Source organism: Anomaloglossus baeobatrachus, chromosome 1 (assembly GCF_048569485.1).
Source record: "Anomaloglossus baeobatrachus isolate aAnoBae1 chromosome 1, aAnoBae1.hap1, whole genome shotgun sequence".
In the NCBI taxonomy this organism is placed as follows: domain Eukaryota; kingdom Metazoa; phylum Chordata; class Amphibia; order Anura; family Aromobatidae; genus Anomaloglossus; species Anomaloglossus baeobatrachus.
The window spans coordinates 94,600,279-94,622,721 of record NC_134353.1 but is presented as its reverse complement, the minus strand read 5'-3'; positions in this window follow the sequence as shown (position 1 = coordinate 94,622,721).

Sequence of the window (22,443 nt, the reverse complement as noted above, 5' to 3'; positions counted from 1 at the left end):
TTACTGGACGGTAGTGGCCTAGATCTACCCTCTTACCTTTCTTCTTAAATATTGGTACCACATCAGCAATCCTCCAATGCTGAGGCACCAACCCTATTACAATCGAGTCTAAAAAGATGACATACAGCAGTCTGTTGATTACTGAGCTCAAATCACTCAATATTCGTGGACGAATGCCATCTGGCCCGGGAATTTGTCAATGTTTAATTTACTCAGACGCAAGCGTACTTCTTCTTGTGTTAAATTAATTATATCGGGTGGTGGACTTTGATTTTTGACTTGTTGAATGATCCCTGGTACAGTCAGTTCCTTGGTGAACACAGAGGAGAAGTGCCTGTGTAATATCTCACTCTTTTGTTTGTCATCTATAACTAACTTGTTATTATATTTTAAGGGCCAATAGTATCCTTTGTTTTCATTATGGCATTAATGTATTTATAAAAGATTTTGGGATTTATTTTAATGGCCTTGGTGATTTTTTTTCAGTAGCTAATTTTGCTTGCTTGATTTCTTTTTTACATTTCCTATTGATATCTTTATACTTCTGAAATGCTATTTCTGTATTCTCATCCTTCAAGATTTTAAACGCCCTTTGTTTTTGTTTTATTATACTTTGTAGAGTCTTATTTATCCATAGTGGTTTCTTTTTTTTTATTCTTGGACACAAGTAATGAACTTTGGCCTTTCTCCCATTGTATGAAAGCATCATATTTTTTTTCACAGAGTAGAGGCAAATCTGAGGCTCACAAGCTGCAGTCACTGCTCCTTACCTGCTTAAGTTGATTCCATGGGTTTTTAGTGCCATTGGGTGCAAAATATCTAATAGACACATACACCTGTCAAATGAAAATACTGACAGGCTGACTATTCTCAAAATGAGCAAGGCCTGGATTGCCCCCAACTTCTCAACCCCAGCAAATGACATTAGCTAAACATAAAGTCAATTCAAATGTTTTCTTGTCTTTATTTTTTTCTGCTGTATTCCTATGCGTCCTTTCCCATGCCAAAAATGGTATCCAGTTCATGGTTTATTATATTTTTTGTACTCCTCCTCATCCTTCTCCTCCACCAAATCAACAGGGTTATCATGTGACCCTCGCTTGCTATTTTTACAAGATTATCAGTTGGCTCTTACTCATAATTTTACTCAGAATAGACTTGAGCCAAATCAGAGTTTAACAGGCCTCATTCACAGCTCCCTCCATGTTTAAGTTGATTCATGGATTTTGAGTGCTGCCAGGGGCTTAAAAACTGATAGGCACAGCCATCTGTCAATTGAAAATGCTGACAGACAGACTGCTCTCAAGTAAACAAGGCTGGGTATGTTCCTGACTCCTCAACTCCAGTGGATGACAGCATGGAAACATAATGCCAAATCAAATGTTCTTTTTTTTTCTGGTGTATTCCCATGCACCCCTTCAAACCCCAAAAAGGGTATAGGGTTTGTCACGCTGTATAAAGGCTAATAAGACGTAGTACAGTGTAATCCCCACTAGGTGGCAGCAGAGTAGTGAAGGAGAGACAAAGAAATACTATAACGAAAAGGCAGCTGAAGTACAGCAGACTAACTTCAGCAGGCAGTAAACAAGTAAATGATCGGGGGGCTATAGAGTAGTTAAGCAGTCAGGGTCTAGCCAGTAAAGTCGAGTCACAGCAAAGGGAGGATCAATATCAAAGTCAGAAAACAGAACCGAGTCGGAAGCCGGGAAATCAGGTATGCAGAGGGAAACACAAACAACAGACAGGAGAGGGAAGTCAGGAACTGGGACCAGCAGACAAACGGAAGAGAGTCAAAGTCAGGACACAATAGCAGGGAGGCAGAACAGATCGGGAACACTCCCCAGAACCAGTATACAAGCTGCAAAGCAGAAATATCACTGGCACTGAGCCATAGGTAGGGAGGCAATATATAGCGTCCTGGGATCCAAGAACAAGGTAAGGGAAGTTAACCCCTGACATGACCAGGCCAGAGATGGGTGTAACGAGCAGCAGGGAAAAGCCGGCCTGGATCATGACAGGGTTCATGTTTTTTTATTTTTCTTGCCCTCCTCCTCTACGATATCCACAGAGCCTTCATGCAGGACTTGTTCATAATTATTTTTTAGTGGGCCAGCAAGTGGCACAAATATTCCACCATTAAAATTGCAACACGATGAAGGAAATGTTGTGGATTATGGAAATTACAGGATAAATAGACATGTTAATTGTATTAAAATGATGAAAAAGTGATAAAAAAATTTCAAAACATCTCTATTTATTCAGTATGAGTGCCACATACAGAGATCACTGCATTTACACGCCTTGACATGCTACTAATGAAGTTACTAATGGTTGTCTGAGGAATGATCTGCTTTCTCAAAGCACTTGAGCAAATCATAAAGATCCTCTGCTGGCAGCTCCCCTAACAACTGCTGATTAATGATGTTATTGTCCCAGATGTGCTTAAAAGGGAGACAAGTGTGGAGACACTGCAGGTTCTCAAACAGATGCAGAAACCTCTGGTGGCTAATAGTAGCATGAGCAGCATGTGACTGTCGCATCTGCTTATGTCACCAGATGCTACTGCATTTATTCAAAGGGCAGAATTAGTGATGGAGGAGACATAGGGACTAGTGATGAGCGAGTACGCTTGTTACTACTCGGTACTCGCACGAGTATCACTGTACTCGGGCTACTCGGCGGGGACCGAGTAATCTCGCGATACTCCTGCTGTACTCGTGGTCTTCATCCCTGCATGTTGGCGCTCTTTTGAGAGCCAGCCCTCATGCAGGGATTGGCTGGCAGACCACAGCAATGCCACAGCCCTGTTAGTTGTGGAATTGCAGTGATTGGCCGGGCTGCACAGCGTGACCGAGCCTTTATACCGGCGGGCGCGCTGTGCTCTGCACACAGCCATCCAGACAGTCAGTGCAGGGAGAGTGTTGCTGCTTCAGGGAAAGGTTTGCGGCCCTTTATAGCTATTTCCGTAGCAGGGCTGCAAACAGTGTGACCAGAAGTCCTTCTCAGGACTATTCTAGTTGTATACAGGCAGGCAGGGTATAGCCAGGTCGGAGTACAGTAGCAGAGTCCTTCTCAGGACTATTGTTGCTGTATACAGGCAGGGTATAGCCAGGTTGGAATACAGGCTAGTGACCAGAAGAGTCCTTGTCAGGACTATTGTAGCAGTATACAGGCAGGCAGGCAGGCAGGCAGGGTATATAGCCATTCCTAGTGGTGACCGTATACCAGCCTTCATCATATCTGGGGCTGGTGTACACAGTCTAAAACAGTCCAGATAGTGTCAGACTTCTCAGTAATTGTCGCTCCTAAAAACCTGTTAGGTTCTTAGTGCGTCCGTGCTTGCATTTAAAAACCGCACGTGTGTGCCTGTCGGTGGCAGCGTACAGGTGCACGTTTTGCACAAACTATTATATAACGCACAAGTCTAGTGAATAATACACGTCAGTCAGCAGTGTCTGATAGTGTCAGACTTCTCAGTAATTGTCGCTCCTAAAAACCTGTTAGGTTCTTAGTGCATCCGTCCTTGCATTTAAAAACCGCACGTGTGTGCCTGTCGGTGGCAGCGTACAGGTGCACGTTTTGCACAAACTATTATATAACGCACAAGTCTAGTGTATAATACACGTCAGTCAGCAGTGTCTGATAGTGTCAGACTTCTCAGTAATTGTCGCTCCTACAAACCTGTTAGGTTCTTAGTGCGTCCGTGCTTGCATTTAAAAACCGCACGTGTGTGCCTGTCGGTGGCAGCGTCAGGCTCCATATTGTCCCTGGATAGAGACGTGCATGATGGCCTGTAAACCTGAAGTGCCCATTGTAAGGAAGTGTGTCTATTGTAGTATTGCCCTTAGGCAGGGCAGCCAAAAATTTGGAGGCTCCACATTGTCCCTGGATAGAGATGTGCATGAGGGCCTCAAAACATTGTTCCCATTGCAAAGGAGCGGTCTCCTGTCGTTATAATGCCCATTCTGAAAGAATGGGCGAAAAAATTTACCACTGGGGGTATACCTGAAACAACGGCCTAACTATTGTTACGGTCATCATGATGGCGCATGAGGAGAAGGAGGAGCAGTCCAGCGATTAGCCAAAGTCAAGAAGTGTGTTACCATGGGTGAGTGGAGGTACATGGCAAATTCTCGTTACAAACTTTAAATTCCGCTGTCATTTGCTGGTGGTGTGGTGAAGTCTGGCCCAATCCAACCCTTGTTCATCTTGATCAGAGTCAGCCTGTCAGCATTTTCAGTTGACAGGCGGGTACGTTTATCTGTAATGATTCCACCTGCGGCACTAAAAACACGCTCTGACAAAACGCTAGCGGCAGGGCAGGCCAGGACTTCCAAGGCGTAGAGAGCCAATTCATGCCACGTGTCCAGCTTGGATACCCATTAATTGTAAGGCACAGAGGAATGTCGGAGTACAGTTGTTTGATCTGCAAGGTACTCCTTGAGCATCTGGGCAAACTTAGGATTTCTTGTGGCACTACCCCGCACCTCAGGGGCTGTGGTATGTGAGGGGCTGAGAAAACTGTCCCACATCTTAAAGACTGTTCTCCTACCTCTGGCAGATTGGACTTGTTCCCCTCTCGGCTGTACGCCTTGGTTGTCCACTGATTCCTGACCTATGCCGCTATCGTTTTGTGAGGGGAATGCTTTGCCTACTTCCGTGACTATGGCCTTCTGGAACTGCTGCATTTTGCCTGACCTCTCCGCCTCGGGAATAAGAGACATAAAGTTCTCCTTTTAGCGTGGGTCTAACAGTGTTACCAACCAGTAATGATTGTCGGCCAAGATGTTCTTAACGCGAGGGTCACGAGACAGGCAGCTTACCATAAAGTCAGCCATGTGTGCCAGACTCTTAACAGCCATCACTTCAGTATCCTGACCAACACGATGACTGAACATGCTGTGGTCCTCCTCCTCCTCCTCCTCATCATCTACCCTGTCCTCTGGCCAGCCACGCTGAACCGAGGATATGACTGCATGTCATATCCTCAATTTGGCCGGAGAGTTGCTCCATGTCTTCATCCTCCTCCTCGTCATAGTCCTCCACTGCACGTTGTGATGAGACGAGGCTGGGCTGTGTGTTATCACCTACACCCACTTCTGTTTCTTGCTCCAACTCATCGCGCTCCGCCTGCAATGCATCATGTTTGTTTTTGAGCAGAGACCATTTTAGAAGGCAGAGAAGCGGTATGGTGACGCTAATAATGTTGTCATCGCCTCTCACCATCTTGGTGGAGTCCTCAAAGTTTTGGCGGATGGTACATAGGTCGGACATCCATCTCCACTCCTCAGGTGTTATGTGTGGAGTTTGACCCATTTCCCTACGGCTTAGGTGATGCAGGTACTCAACAACTGCCCTCTTCTGCTCACATATCCTGACCAACATGTGCAGAGTTGAATTCCAACGAGTGGGGACATCACACACCAGTCTGTGAGCCGGAAGACGCAAATGGCGCTGAAAGCCGGCAAGGCCGGCTGAAGCAGTAGGTGACTTTCGAAAATGTGCAGAAAGGCGGCGAACTTTTACCAGCAGATCAGACAGCTCTGGGTATGACTTTAGAAACCGCTGAACCACGAGGTTGAGCACATGGGCCACGCATGGACCATGTGTCAGCTGGCCTCGCCTCAAAGCCGCCACCAGGTTCCGGCCATTGTCACACACAACCTTTCCTGGCTTTAGGTTCAGAGGTGTGAGCCAGTGATCTGCCTGCTGTTTCAGAGCTGTCCACACCTCTTCTGCATTGTGGGGTTTGTCACCTATGCAGATTAGCTTCAGCACAGCCTGTTGCCGCTTCGCCGAGGCAGTGCTGCAGTGCTTCTGTGTCGCCCTGGACAAGCCAGGGGCCACAGAGCACAACACTTACACACCCCACACTCCCTGCAGGCACATCATAGTCAAAACACAAAATCCTTGTTGCCTTCCCCAGGGGCTGTTGTCCACACCAGGGGGTGGAGCCAGGCGGTTGGTCTCCACCCACCAAGGAGTTCACAGTCCTGGAGGAGAGAAAACACAGGCAGTGAGAGTTAAGCTAAGGAAGTGGAAGGAGGAAAGTAGTAGAGAGGAGAAAAGTGACAGCAAAGAGCCTGAAGTTGGTCTGGGTGTGTGGCCCGGACAGGACAGCAAGGTTGGCAGGATGTGGTGACCGTCTGCAGTGGAGGCCGATTGGAGTCTGCCGTAAGGACCGTGGACGGGTGGTGACCCGGCGATACCGGACCGGTATACAAAGAGAGGCCAGCACCATTGGCAGGGGCCTTTCGGATCCCGGCAAGGCTTGGTGTCGCCGTGAATTTGCCAAATCCGTTAGTGAAGGGGACCTCCGGGTTTCCAAACAGCAAAGTCCCGATAGAAGGCAACCGTCCAACCGTGAAGGTGAGACACCGCCACCGCCAAGGGCAACCGTCTCCCAGGGCCAGCGCCTGTGGGCAAAAGGGGCTCCTCCGGCCCATATCCAGGTCAGGGAGCGGGTTACCGGTGGGAAACCATCACTACCAACACTGAACTTAGGTGCAGGGAGAGACAGTCATCACTAACCTGCAGGGAGGAACAACCGCAGCCGTACGAGGGACCCGTCCATCCAGCCGCTTGTTCTACCGTGAACTGTGTCATCATCATTGGGCTGAGTGAGTACCTCCATGCCGTGCGGCACAGCGCTGCCCCTGCAACCCTGCACCTCATCAGGCCCCGCAACCCGCCTGTCATCCATTTCTACCCCATCACCAGGCCCCGGGACAACCAACCCCCCTACCCGCGGAGGGGAGAAACAACAACAAAGCTGCTCCCTGTCACAGGCTCCCGGGATCCCTGAATAGAGCAGCGGTGGTGTCCACACAATCACCACAACCGTGGGTGGCGTCACGGACAATATCCCCAAAACCCAAACCACCCCTTTTCACTCACGGGCGAGTAGCGCCGCTCGAGTCCCCGGGATCCGGCCATCGCTCCAGCCACCGAGCAGCAGCAGCAGCCGTAGAGCAGCGGCAGCCGGACCCGAGCAGTGGGAGAGCGCAGCGTCCCCTCCTCCGCCCGCGACACTTCCAGCTTGGGACTGGTGTGGAGGGTAAAATGGATGAGGATGCGCAGGAGGAGGAGGAGGCTGAGGAGCATGACATTCCGGAGCTGTAGAGTGTGGGTGAAACCCTGACTGAGGTAGGGCCTGCAAAACTTGGTGTGGGAAGGACGTGTTCCGTCCCTCGCTCAGACTGGGTCCCAGCTTCCACAATATTAACCCAGTGTGCCGTCAACGAGATGTAGCGGCCTTGCCCACAAGCACTTGTCCACGTGTCTGTGGTTAGGTGGACTTTGGCTGAAACAGCGTTGTTCAGGGCACGTGTGATGTTTTGTGACACGTGGTTATGCAATGCGGGGACGGCACACCGGGAGAAATAGTGGCGGCTGGGGACCGAGTAACGTGGGACAGCTGCCACCATCAGGTCGCGGAATGCTTCTGTCTCCACCAGCCTAAAAGGCAACATTTCCAGCACAAGCAGTCGCGAAATGTTAGCATTTAGAAGTGTGGCATGTGGGGCGTTGGCAGTGTATTTGCGCCTGCGTTCAAAGGTTTGCTGAATGGATAACTGAACGCTGCGCTGGGACAAGGACGTGCTTGATGATGGTGTTATTTCTGCGTGGGCAACTGCAGGTGCAGGGCCGGAGGAGGCTTGTTCGCGGGCAGCATGGACAGGGGATTGGCTCGCATGCACAACAAGCGAAGACGTAGCAGTGACATCAGCAAGCACTGCTCCTCGACTCTGTTGTACATCCCACAAAGTCGGGTGCTTGGCTGACATGTGCCTGATCATGCTGGTGGTGGTCAGGCTGCTAGTTTTGGTACCCCTGCTGATGCTGGCATGGCAGGTGTTGCAAATGGCCTTTTTAGAATCATCTGGAGCCAACTTAAAAAACTGCCAGACTCGGGAAGACCTAACATTTGTACAGGCACCTTGTGTCGTGTTGTTGTTCCGGGGAACGGTTTCCTGACGTCTGCCTGGGGCCACCACCCTGCTTCTTACTGCCTGTTGGGATGCTACGCCTCCCTCCCCCTGTGCACTGCCGTCCTCGCTCTGCATATCCTCCTGCCAGGTTGGGTCAGTTCCTGGATCATCCACCACGTCGTCTTCCTCTTCCGCACCCTGCTCCTCCTCCTGACTTCCTGACAATTGTGTCTCATCATCGTCCACCCCTTGTTGAGACACGTTGCCAACTTCGTGAGAACGTGGCTGCTCAAATATTTGGGCATCTGTACATACAATCTCGTCATGGCCCACTTCAACATGAGCTGGCGAGAGGCCAGAATGTGTGAATGGAAACGTGAACAGCTCTTCCGAGTGTCCAAGTGTGGGATCAGTAATGTCCGTGGACGTGTACTCAGCCTGGTGGTAGGAAGGAGGATCAGGTTCTGAAATGTGCGGTGCAGTATCACGGCTACTGACACTTGACCGTGTGGAAGACAGAGTGTTTGTGGTGGTGCCAATCTGACTGGAAGCATTATCCGCTATCCAACTAACAACCTGTTGACACTGGTCTTGGTTCAAGAGCGGTGTACTGCTGCGGTCCCCAAGAATTTGGGACAGGACGTGCGAGCGAGTAGATGTGGCCCTTTGTTGTGGCGAAATTAGAGCTTGCACACGACCTCGGTCTCTGCCTGCACCACCATCACGTCCACTTCCTTGTTCGTTGCCAACGCCCTTGCGCATTTTGCAATGCTGTGCTGATGTGTATTCACTAGACTTGTGCGTTATATCCAAGTTTTTGCAAAATGCACACAAGTGCACCTGAACGCTGCCACCAACAGGCACACACGTGCGGTTTTTAAATGCAAGCACGGACGCACTAAGAACCTAACAGGTCTCTATCCAGGGACAATGTGGAGCCTCCCAATTTTTGGCTGCCCTGCCAAAGGGCTATACTACAATAGACCCACTTCCTTACAATGGGCACTTCAGGTTTACAGGCCCTCATGCACGTCTCTATCCAGGGACAATGTGGAGCCTCCCAATTTTTGGATGCCCTGCCAAAGGGCTATACTACAATAGACCCACTTCCTTACAATGGGCACTTCAGGTTTACAGGCCCTCATGCACGTCTGTATGCAGGGGCATTGGTGAACCTCACAATTTTGGACTGCCCTGGCAAAGGAAAATACTACAAAGACTCACTTCCTCAAAATGGGCACATTAGACTCAAGAGGCCTTCATGTACGTCTCTTCTCAGGGACATCCGAGTGCCACACAATGTTTTACGTAAAATCTTTCATGTATTTATCTCAAAAAGTAACATACACCAGCTCTATCTCACTATTGCGTATGTGCCCTTATTTTTTCCGCCATGAAAATTCATTTTGGTGTCATTTTGAAGGTTTTCTGGTGAGTCCGTAAAAATGGCGTAAAACGCGGACAAAATTGTTCACAGCTGTGACTTTTGAGTGATAAATGCTTCAAGGGGTCTTCCCCATGCTGTTGCCATGTCATTTGAGCACTCTTCTGAGACTTTTGTGACATTTTTAGGGTTTCTACATGCTGCCGGGGGTCATTTCATAAAAATACTCGGGTCTCCCATAGGATAACATTGAGCTCGGTGCTCGGGCCGAGTACACGAGTATCTTGGGATGGGCCCGAGCCTCGAGCACCCGAGCTTTTTAGTACTCGCTCATCACTAATAGGGACCAAAAGCACAGTGCAGGCTCTGTACAGCCACTGAGATTAGGGTTTCTGGGACCTATAGTGCCCTCCAGTCTAGCAATATTAGTGTTTCTGATGTCCAGCTAGCGTAATCAGCATCCTTCATCAGCCAATTGAACAGAACCAAAACCTACTGAAGCACCCAGCTTATTGCAAACAGCTTAAAATAGCTGCCCAATTTTGTTAGGTCTTCTTCTAGGTTGCTGCTGCTTTTTAGCTCCTGTTCTTTTCTAGGTTCTTCTGACTAGAGATGAGCCACCCCCCTAGTGTTAGAGTTCGGTTCGGATCATCGAACGGCGGGTGTGTTCATCGAACGTTCCATGAACGTTCATCGAATACCGTCGAACCCCATTGAAAACAATGTCAGGCAAACACAAGCACATACAAACACATAGAAAACACCTTCTAAAGGTGTCCAAAAGGTGACAAACAAATCAGAAGACACTACAAACACATGAAAAAGTGACAAGTACATATACTCATGCTGAAAGAAAAGAGCTGGACAAGTAAAAGGAGAAGACAAAGATATAGGCATGTCATGCCCTTCTAAAATCATGTAAAACACAGCAAGTGGACTCCAACAAGAGTCTCCCTTTTTTCCACAAATTGGGCCACAGACACCACTTAAGTGGCATCAATTGTCCCACAGTTGCAAACTTAAAATGTTGATTTGCATGAAACACAATCAAAAATACACAAGCCTTTACTCTCCCCAGGATGACACAGGGGTAGAAAAGTCCTTGCGGATCCATGACTTGTTCATCTTGATGAACTCTGTCCACATTGTCACTGGACAGACGCGTGCACTTATCTGTCAGCACACCCCCAGCAGCACTGAATACACGTTCCGAGAGAACGCTGGCTGCGGGACACGACAAGATCTCCAAGGCGTAAGTGGCGAGCTCAGGCCATTTTTCCATATTGGAAGCCCAAAATGAGCAAGGCTCCAGTTGCACAGTCATGGCATCGATATTCACTTGGAGATACTCCTGTATCATCCTCTCCAGGCATTGACAATGTGTCAGACTTCTTGTGTCTTGTGGCCTTACAAAGGATGGTCTACAAAATTCATGAAATGATTCCATAAAATTGCTGTTACCACCAGATACGGTGTTGCTGGTACGGTTTGAGTGATGATAACTCGACAGTCCCATGGTTGGCAAGTTAGAACTGTGAGATTCACTCTGTGCACCACTGGTGTTTAGTGGAAAAGCCAATCCCATATTGTGTAACAGCTTTTGCTGAAACTCCTGCATACGTGCGTCCCCTTCTATGGCAGGAATTATTTTGGCAAATTTTGACTTGTACCGGGGATCTAAGAGTGTCGCAACCCAGTAGTCAGCATTACTTCGAATTCTGAGAATCCGAGGGTCATGTTGTAGGTAGTGCAGCAAGAAGGCGCTCATGTGTCTTGCGCATCCAGGAGGACCATGTCCTTGCTGTGTTGGTGGCGGCGAGAATCATGCTTCCTTCCTCTGCCCTCTCCTCCAACCTCGCACAACATAAATGTGATCAAGGTCTCCCTAATCTGCTAAGTCTTCCATGCCCATCGCCAGTTCGTCCTCCATTTCTAACTGGGCTCCTGCAACTTCCTCAACAGTTTGGCTGCTACCATGTGACCTTGTTAATCTCTCTCCCCCACAGTCCCATGCCTGCCCCCTTGGTGCTGCTGACCGTCTGGACCTTGTAGATCTTGGTATACCTTCCGCATATGAATCCTCCTGTACTTCTTCCCCTTTCTCTTGACCCACCACCTGACTCCGAATAATGTTTAGAGTGTGCTCCAGCATGTAAATGACTGAAATTGTCATGCTGATAATGGCATCGTCAGCGCGAAACATCTTCGTCGCCATGTCGAAACTGTGCAGAAGGGTGCATAGGTCCTTGATCTGACACCACTCCAGCTGCGTGATCTGCCCCACCTCTGGATCTCATTGGCCCAGGCTATACGTCATAACATATTGCACCAGGGTTCGGCGGTGCTGCCAAAGTCGCTGCAACATGTGGAGAGTCGAATTCCAGCATGTCGACACATCGCAATTCAGCCGGTGAACCAGCAGGCCAAAAGACTTCTGGAACGATGCAAGTCATTCAGCTGCAGGGTGTGAACAGCAGAAGTGAGCACATAGCGAACGTGCCCTTTGCAGAAGCCCATGTAGGCCGGGATAGTGGGTTAAAAATTGCTGGACAACAAGGTTCAACACGTGAGCCATACAAGGCACGTGTGTCACATTGCCCCGGCAAAGGGCCACACCCAGGTTTGCAGCATTGTCGCACACGGCCTTCCATGGCTGCAGGTTGAGTGGAGACAACCATTGCTGAAACTCGTCTGCTGTGTGACTCACATTTCCCAGACATTTCAACGTATAGACCGCCTGATGCCGTTTAGCTCTGCTGCCAGCATAGTAAGGAGGTGTGCGGGATTCCTTATGCGCAGTTACAATGTGGGTGGCCTGACAGGCAGGCTTTGGGTGGAGGTGGAGAACCCAGACGAGGTGTAAGAGGCAGAAGCAGTTGAGGAACTTCTACATATAGAGGATTGACTCACAACTCGTGGGGACAGCAAGACTTGTACAGCAGACCCTTTTCCATCTCTCACCATAGTTACCCAGTGCCCAGTCAGCGACATGTAACGCCCCTGTCCATGCTTACTGGTCCAAGTATCTGTGGTGAAATGCACCCTGTCACACACAGAGTTTTTCAAGGAAGCAGTGATGTTGTGTGCGACTTGCTGATGTAGCACAGGCACACCTTTCTTGTAGAAGTAGTGGCGACTGGGCATCTGGTACTGGGGCACTGCGACTGACAGAAGTTCTTGAAAATCCTGTGTGTCCACCAGGCGGAAAGGCAGCAATTCTTTAGCCAACAGCTTGCAGATGCTGAAAGTCAACCTCTTAGCTTTGTCATGGCTAGGAGGAAATCATCTTTTACTTGTCCACATCTGAGGGACCGAGGGCTGGCTGCTGTGCTGAGACGGCATTGAGTAGGGTGCCCCTGGAAAACTGCTGGTCTGTGAGAAAGGTGCAGGCGGAGACATAATGTTGCCTTAATCCAAAGGTGGTGCTCTCGATGTCTGAGAGAGCTCAACATCAGCAGCTTTTTCCACTTCCAAAACAACTGACGACCTGCCAATCACACTGCCTGTTGCGGGGAAAGAGGTGGAAGGTCTGCATCCAAAAGCATGTGTGACTGCTGTCCCCACAGTCACAGAGGATGAAGAGCACATGGATGCACTTGAAGGGGCAAACGGTGGTTGGCCCGCTCTGCTAGGCCACATTGTAGCACACTGAACTTCCCACTGCGACTTATGCTTTATATCTATGTGACAGTTCACTGATACTATGCCCAAGGGATTGCCTGGACTAGCTCCAGTTAAAAATTGTCTAGCAGAAATGGAGAAGTGGGCTATGTTTGTGGAAAGCAGTGGTACGTCACGGAGTTTCACACACGCTGATACTATGCCCCAAGGAATTGCCTAGACTACCTGCAGTTAAAAATTGGCTAGTAGAAATGTAGAGGTGGGGTAGCTTTCTTGACAGCAGTGGTAAGTCACTGACTATCCCACACGCTGATACTATGCCCCAAGGAACTGCCTGAGCTTATTTAGACAGACACTGTGAAAAACCCTTGCATAGCACTGGCACAGACCTGCCTAGCAAAAATGGCTATGAACTGCTCTAATCTAGCCCTGAAAAGGGCTGAAATTACAAGTAGTCCTTAATCTCTAAACCGATGTGTAGATTGCACTGTATAAGTATATAGCGCCCACAGCAGCAGCGGGAGCCGTGACTGACACACACCCGCAGCACTGAGATAATGGCGGCGATGGGGAAAATGGCCGGGTCTTTTAAGGCAAGGACATGTGACATGCACAGCCAATGAAACATGCCCTTGCTTGTCTGGCAAAAATCCACTTAGCTGTGTGTGTGTGTGTGTGTGTGTCTGTGATTGGCTGACAGCCTGGCCCGCCCCACTGTACGCGCAGTTAGGAAAACAAAATGTTGATACTTTCAGCACTCAGCAGTACTGATCTAAACCCCGTCCCCCCCGCACACTATATGCTGAATTTTGATAATATCATTAACAGTGACTGACAGTATTACAGTGAAAAGCCAGCTAGTAACTAGCTACGCTTTTGGTGATCGAACCGCTATCGAACGATCGAACGTTAAGCAAATCGTTCAAGTTCGTTGAACATCGCCCAAAAGAACTTGAATTTGAAATTGGCGAATGGTTCGATTTGAACACCGCTCATCTCTACTTCAAATCTCAGCCTGATTAATGATAAGCATTAAATCTTTTGATTTTCAACCTTTACTGCCCTTCTGGTTCTAACCCTACAACCCCACTACTCCTGCCGGTTTGCACTACCAGCTAGTAGCCTACTCCATGGTCTCTGTATCAGGGTAGCTTAGGACATTAGTCATAGTCAAGGCATGATTCTTGAATGCCCCATCCATTCCCACAGTGTGGGGAATAATATTGTTAGTGGTGTTGAGATGCACCAAGTTGGGTGCAAGAGTTTGTGCAGTGCAGGTCATATCTTTCAAGCGGCAGCATATCACCAGTGTCTCAGGTGAATCAGGTTCAGACATGGGGACCAACATTTCGCAACAAACAGTTTATTTAGTTCAAAGCATTCAACTTCATATGTGAGGTAGCGGGTACACAGTTTAAGCACATTTTCATTCTACAACTTCAGATACTCAGCAATAAAGTCTTTTAAGTTCAGTATCCTGTCTAATAGACAACCTTGGTTTCCCTTTCTCTGGAGGATCTCCAAGGGATCCAATTACTGTGTCAGGAACCAAGGCCCAGGCCTTCAGATAAACTGAGTCTTAGCTTCTCAGGCACTTTTTTCTGGAAGCCCTATCCTCTTCAGACAAGAGGGTGGTAAAAGAGTTGCCATAGCTCCAGCGAACAGCTGTCTGCTCACAGTCCCTGCCGATGGTTCTGCAGCAAAAGGTGGATCACTGCCATTTGCAAGTTGTTGCCTACTCTTGCCCAAAAGGGTAAGGGGCCCAGCCTGCAGTATTTACACTGTCCCAGTCTGTAACATTGGGGCTGTTTGTCCATTCCTAAGCCTTTGTTATCCCGTCCGAAGTTGAGTCTTTTGGAGAACCTTACACTATCCCAGAGTCGCTCTGCTGGTTTGGAGTTACACCCACTAACTGCAGCCTTTTAGATTTCTAACATGACCTGAACATCCAAAGTAAATTCCAGTCAATCCCAATCTAACTTTTAAGATGGAGTAAGTCCTTTCCCTAGAGACTGGTTCCTTCCCTTGTGGGCTAGTCCCAGGCTTAACTCTTCAGTCATTACTGTCAATATTTTTTTCTACATGCTGGAAGTTTTTGTATGGAGATATTGTACATGCTTCACTTTTTAATGAACAGCAATAAAAAAGTTGGAAATTTATCCTGAGTGGTGGCTGATACACTCCGAAGCGCCGGATTTTCCTTCTCTTATTATGATTGCTACAGGTGACGGTACCTGCCTTCCCGAGCAGCAGGAGGACTCAGTATACCTTCTAAAGGGGTGAGCTGAACTCAGATTGTTCTTTCCCTAGAGACTGGTTCCTTCCCTTGTGGGCTAATCCCAGGCTTAACTCTTCAGTCATCCTGTAGACATTAATATTCAACTAATTACTTGTCACTCTATATAGTATATATAGTATATACAGTATACATTAACATACTTGTGTCTTCAGGGACAGGAATCCACCTCCTTACTCCAGTCACTATATATGTTTGTGTGGCAATTTCAATGTTGAGCAGTGTGTGCAGTATTTTGAAAGAGAATGAATACACTACTAAGATAACCAATGTTGGCATCTATGGAGAGTATGTATGCAGAGCCCAGATAGGCAGTGATATATAGTGGTATCTAAAAAAAACTATGCAATACCCAGGACAGAAAAGCAGTGCCAGCATTAATAGATAGTGAATATTGACTGTGGGCTGAGAAATAATCTATATACTATAGTATATCTATATTTTTTACAACAAAAATGAAACCCAGATTTTGCAATACAGGAATCTTGCATTAATAATATAAAAGTCAATCCTGATCGTCAGAGATAAGTGGATCAGTCGCAGTCAACGAAGGATCAACTTCAAATTGAGATTTCTGAAATTCTCATGTTCCTGCAAATTTGAAAATTTTATGATTCAATTTGTGAGGATTGCTGAAAAGAAAATGCCCAGCTCCATTTCACAGACTCCTGAAAAATCAGTGAGCATGCTTATGATGTTTAAAGGTGCTGCATGGGCTTCCTCATAATGCTCTGCAGTTATTTCATCACATGATCTAGTGCAGCCAATTAGGGGGGCTTTTACAGCCAGTTTAAAAGATGGGGCCAATCAGTGTTGTTTTATGCTTGAACAGTGTAGGGAGAGGAGGTCAGAGCGCATAATTCATTCCTCATGGGGATACAAAAAGGCCTACATGTGATTGTGGTGCACTACTGCAGCGCTAAACCACATAAAAAATGGGAGGAGAAGTTTCAGTCTGTGAATACTAATCCAAGGATCCAAGTGATATAGGGAATGGTCTTTCTTGCTCTCTCTCTCTCTCTCTCGCTCTCTAATAAGATTTTTTCTATTGTAATTTTCTCAATGCACATTAGATTTTTGGGGAAAATTCAGTGAAGTCGGCAAATTTGAACTTCAAAAGATTTACTAATCTCTTCTCCGCTGGTTGATCATGATTCTCAAGCCTAAATAGCGACATGATAGCTGTTTCTAGGGCATTATTTAAATCAAGAAATTAAGAGTGTGAGACCTTATTAAAGGGAACCTGTCACCGGATGTTTATAATACTTACCTAACGGTCGGTGCAGAGCAGACTGGTTGGATGGGCGTCTCCGTTCTCCAAGTCCGTGACTCCTCTTTTGGCCATCTTTGTCCTCCTTCTGAAGCTAGTGTGGATGATGCGTTCTACGTCATCTACATTTGCCAACATTGAGGTCTGCGCAGGCGCACTACAATACCCTACTCAGGGCAGATCAAAGTGTGCCTGCGCAGGATCTCAATGTTGGCTTGTGTGTATGATGTAGAATGCGTCATCCACACTAGCTTCAGAAGGAGGACAAAGATGGCCAAAAGAGAAGGCGAAGACCCGGAGAACGGAGATGCCCATCCAACCAGTCTGCTCTGCATGACCATTAGGTATTATAAACATCCAGTGACAGGTTCCCTTTAGGCCTCCGACACACTCACGTGAAAATCACGCACGTGCCGAGAGACACGTATTTCCCCTGCGTGTTGCGTGCAGGTAAGTACGTGTCTCTGGTAGGTGCGGGCCACATGTGTTCTCCGCATGCTATCCGTGATAACATATGGAGAACAGGTTATTTGCATACTCACGTGGTCCTTCCTGCTGTCCGTGGTGCTGATCTTCGGTCTCCAGCCCTCTCGTCTCCCGCTGCTGCTGCCAGCCGCAGTGAAGTGAATATTAAATGAGAATAATGAGGGGCGGTCGGCAGCAAGTGGCAGCAGCGGCAGAGACAGGAGGGCAGGAGAAGGTAAGTTAAGGTTTTTTTTTTCCCACTGACACGTGTGTTTTCTCTGGCGCGTGTCAAACGGGACCGCATCCACACTACACCCGTGTGGTACGGGTGCGGGCTGTGTGACACCCGTGCTGCCGGATAAAACACTGACATGTTAGCGTGTAGAAAAATGCACACACGTACACACGCACACGGACACACATTCCGTGTGGTTTTACGTGTGTCTGCCTGCTACAATAGGGTAGCATTGCTGTACGTGTCTCCGTGCCGCCGGTACATGCAAAAATGGCCAACACGTCCCGGCGGCACAGATGTGTGTCACAGGCCTTAAGTTGCATTGAATAACTTTCCAGTTACTATTTCTAAATCTAGAGTTCTTTTATGCCCAGAGAAGTTGTGTTCTTTCCGTCCATTATACAGTGGTTGGCATATGATTACATGGTCTTCAAAGTTTGTTACACTATTAATCATCTTGTTTTTCACTGCACTTAAATTCTTAGATTATTCAGTAAATACAGTTAGGTCCAGAAATATTTGGACAGTGACACAATTTTCGCGAGTTGGGCTCTGCATGCCACCACATTGGATTTGAAATGAAACCTCTACAACAGAATTCAAGTGCAGATTGTAACGTTTAATTTGAAGGTTTGAACAAAAATATCTGATAGAAATTGTAGGAATTGTACACATTTCTTTACAAACACTCCACATTTTAGGAGGTCAAAAGTAATTGGACAAGTAAACCAAACCAAAAAAAAAATTTTATTTTCAATATTTTGTTGCGAATCCTTTGGAGGCAATCACTGCCTTAAGTCTGGAACCCATGGACATCACCAAACGCTGGGTTTTCTCCTTCTTAATGCTTTGCCAGGCCTTTACAGCCGCAGCCTTCAGGTCTTGCTTGTTTGTGGGTCTTTCCGTCTTAAGTCTGGATTGAGCAAGTGAAATGCATGCTCAATTGGGTTAAGATATGGTGATTGACTTGGCCATTGCAGAATGTTCCACTTTTTTGCACTCATGAACTCCTGGGTAGCTTTGGCTGTATGCTTGGGGTCATTGTCCATCTGTACTATGAAGCGCCGTCCAATCAACTTTGCGCCATTTGGCTGAATCTGGGCTGAAAGTATATCCCGGTACATTTCAGAATTCATCCGGCTACTCTTGTCTGCTGTTATGTCATAAATAAACACAAGTGACCCAGTGCCATTGAAAGCCATGCATGCCCATGCCATCACGTTGCCTCCACCATGTTTTACAGAGGATGTGGTGTGCCTTGGATCATGTGCCGTTCCCTTTCTTCTCCAAACTTTTTTCTTCCCATCATTCTGGTACAGGTTGATCTTTGTCTCATCTGTCCATAGAATACTTTTCCAGAACTGAGCTGGCTTCATGAGGTGTTTTTCAGCAAATTTAACTCTGGCCTGTCTATTTTTGGAATTGATGAATGGTTTGCATCTAGATGTGAACCCTTTGTATTTACTTTCATGGAGTCTTCTCTTTACTGTTGACTTAGAGACAGATACACCTACTTCACTGAGAGTGTTCTGGACTTCAGTTGATGTTGTGAATGGGTTCTTCTTCACCAAAGAAAGTATGCGGCGATCATCCACCACTGTTGTCATCCGTGGACGCCCAGGCCTTTTTGAGTTCCCAAGCTCACCAGTCAATTCCTTTTTTCTCAGAATGTACCCGACTATTGATTTTGCTACTCCAAGCATGTCTGCTATCTCTCTGATGGATTTTTTCTTTTTTTTCAGCCTCAGGATGTTCTGCTTCACCTCAATTGAGAGTTCCTTAGACCGCATGTTGTCTGGTCACAGCAACAGCTTCCAAATGCAAAACCACACACCTGTAATCAACCCCAGACCTTTTAACTACTTCATTGATTACAGGTTAATGAGGGAGACGCCTTCAGAGTTAATTGCAGCCCTTAGAGTCCCTTGTCCAATTACTTTTGGTCCCTTGAAAAAGAGGAGGCTATGCATTACAGAGCTATGATTCCTAAACCCTTTCTCCGATTTGGATGTGAAAACTCTCATATTGCAGCTGGGAGTGTGCACTTTCAGCCCATATTATATATATAACTGTATTTCTGAACATGTTTTTGTAAACAGCTAAAGTAGCAAAACTTGTGTCACTGTCCAAATATTTCTGGACCTAACTGTATATACCTTTTTTTCCAAGTCATATGGGCTACTACTGGACAGAAAATCAGAATGACCGTGCTTTTCGGATACACTTAATTTCCATAATTTCTGCAGTGACTACAAAAGGGTCAGAATAGTTTCCAATCAGCTAACACTGGGTTCCTGGCTGTTATTTTTCAGGTGTTCTGTTTACAAGTAGCTGTTCATCTCTAAAGTTTGCAAACTCTAAATCAGTCGTCTATCGTAAAACAACTGTCAAATCATTTGTCTTTGTCTGCGGTGAGACAAGTGATAGATGTTGACATTGTTTTGCTTCAGAAGTGTACAGCTAATGCTTTTCAATGTCTTTATTTTTAGAACATGAAATATCGAGGTAAATAAATGACTTGTTCTAATTCTTACGTAAAAATCAGGATTAAAAGGCGCAAAATGTATCTAACATAAACATTGACAGAAAAATATACCTAGCTTAGATTTATGCTCTAAAAAGCATATACAGTGGGTATGAAATGGATTGGGACTAAGAGCGGTGCACGCTCGAAACGTGCCATCTACCATACCCCACATCTCTAAGGGGATTTTTATGCTCAGGATGTGACTCCTGTAATTTTAATGTATATCCAATAAAGAGAAATTTTTTTACGTCATATTATCTGGACATGGATGCTGGAAATATTTTTCCTTTGAGTGGATACAAAAGTATTCAGACCCCTTTAAATTTTTCACTCTTTGCTTTATTGCAGCCATTTGGTAAATTCAAAAAATGTCATTTTTTTTCTCATTAATGTACACTGCACTCCATCTTGACAGAAAAAAAAACCCCAGAAATGTAGACATTTTTACAAATTTATTAAACACGAAAAACTGAAATATCACATGGTCATAAGTATTCAGACCCTTTGCTCAGACACTCATATTTAAGTCACATACTGTCCATTTCCTTGTGATCCTCCTTGAGATGGTTCTACTCCTTCATTTGAGTCCAGCTGTGTTTATTAAACTGATAGGACTTGATTGGAAAGGCACACACCTGTCTGTATAAGACCTCACAGTGCATGTCAGACCAAATGAGAATCATGAGGTCAAAGAAACTGACCAAGGAGCTCAGAGACAGAATTGTGGCAAGGCACAGATCTGGCCAAGGTTATAAATGAATTTCTGCAGTACTCAAGGTTCCTAAGAGCACAGTGGCCTCCATAATCCTTAAATGGAAGAGGTTTGGGATCACCAGAATTCTTCCTAGACCTGGCCATCCAGCCAAACTGAGCAATCATGGGAGACGAGCCTTGGTGAGAAAGGTAAAGAAGAACCCTAAGATCACTGTGGCTGAGCTCCAGAGATGCAGTATAGCGATGAGAGAAAGTTCCACAAAGTCAACTATCACTGCAACCCTCCACTAGTCGGGCCTTTATGGCAGAGTGGCCCGACGGAAGCCTCTCCTCAGCACAAGACATATGAAAGCCTGCAGACATATTACAAAAAAACACATGAAGGACTCCCAGACTATGGGAAATAAGATCCTCTGGTCTGATAAGAGGAAGATAGAACTTTTCAGTGATAATACTAATCGGTATGTGTGGAGAAAACCAGGCACTGCTCATCACCTGCCCAATACAATCCCAACACATTGTTATAACCTCTTCTCCATTCCAAGTAAACCTAAACTGACAAGCAAGCACATCTTTAATAAAAAAAAATACAATTACGAGTCTAATAGTCTTTAGTTTGTGCCCAGCTTCTCACAAGATACTTTTCAAAGCCAGCTAAAGACTTAAGGTTACTTTACATGCTGCGATCTTGCTAGTGAGATTGCAAGCGATCGTACCCGCCCCCGTCGGTTGTTTGACACAGGCAAATCGCTGCCCGTGGCGCACAACCTTGCTTACACCCGTCACATGGACTTACCTGCCCTGCGACGTTGCTCTGGCCAGCAAATCGCCTCCTTTCTAAGGGGGTGGTTTGTGCGGCATCACAGCGACGTCACACGGCAGTTGTCCAATAGAAGCGGAGGGGCGGAGATGAGCGGTACGTAACATCCCGCCCACCTCCTTCCTTCCACTTTGCCGGTGGAGACGGGTAAAGAAATGTTCATCGCTCCTGCGGTGTCACACAGCGATGTGTTGTGCCGCAGGAACGAGGAACAACATGGCTAATAAGCAGAGAATGATATTTGGTTTCAGGACGACCTCTCCACTGCAAATGATTTTGACCACTTTTGCGAGCGTTTAAGGTCGCTCGTACTTGTCACACAGTGAGATATTGTTAATGACGCCGGATGTGCGTCACAAACACCGTGACCCCGACGATAATTCATTAACGATATCATAGTGTGTAAAGTACCCTTCAGTGTTACGTCTGACTAGTCCGAGGCTGGTCCCTTTGTCTTCTCCCCGCCTTGATCACTTTTATTGACAGGGTTCTCCCTCACATAGATAGAGGCCTGTTAGTGAATTGGAGTGGGACAGGGAGAAGCCATTTGGGACCAGCAGTGGACTGCTGCCAATAACTCCTAGATTAATCATGTCAGGCGTCTCCCCGAGATACCTTCCATGATTAATCTGTAAGTGACAGTAAATAAACACACACACCCGAAAAAATCATTTATTAGAAATAAAAAACACAAACATATACCCTCGTTCACCACTTTAATAAGCCCGAAAAAGCCCTCCATGTCCGGCGTAATCCAGGATGGTCCAGCGTCGCATCCAGCTCTGCTGCATGGAGGTGACCGGAGCTGCAGAAGACACAGCCGCTCCTGTCAGCTCCACGCAGCAACTGAAGACAGCCGCGCGGTCAGCTGAGCTGTCACTGAGGTTACCCGCGGCCACCGCTGTATCCAGTGACAGTGGGTAACCTCAGTGACAGCTCAGCTGATCGCGCTATTCCCTTCATTAGCTGCGTGGGGCTGACAGGAGCGGCGGTGTATTCTGCAGCTCCAGTCACCTTCATGCAGCAGAGCTGGAAGCGACGCTGGACCATCCTGGATTACGCCGGACATGGAGGGCTTTTTCGGGCTTTGTGTTTTTTATTTCTAACGCACCAGGCCAAATCGGGAAGAGGTGGGTACAGTCCCAGAACTGTCGCATCTAATGTATGCGGCAATTCTGGG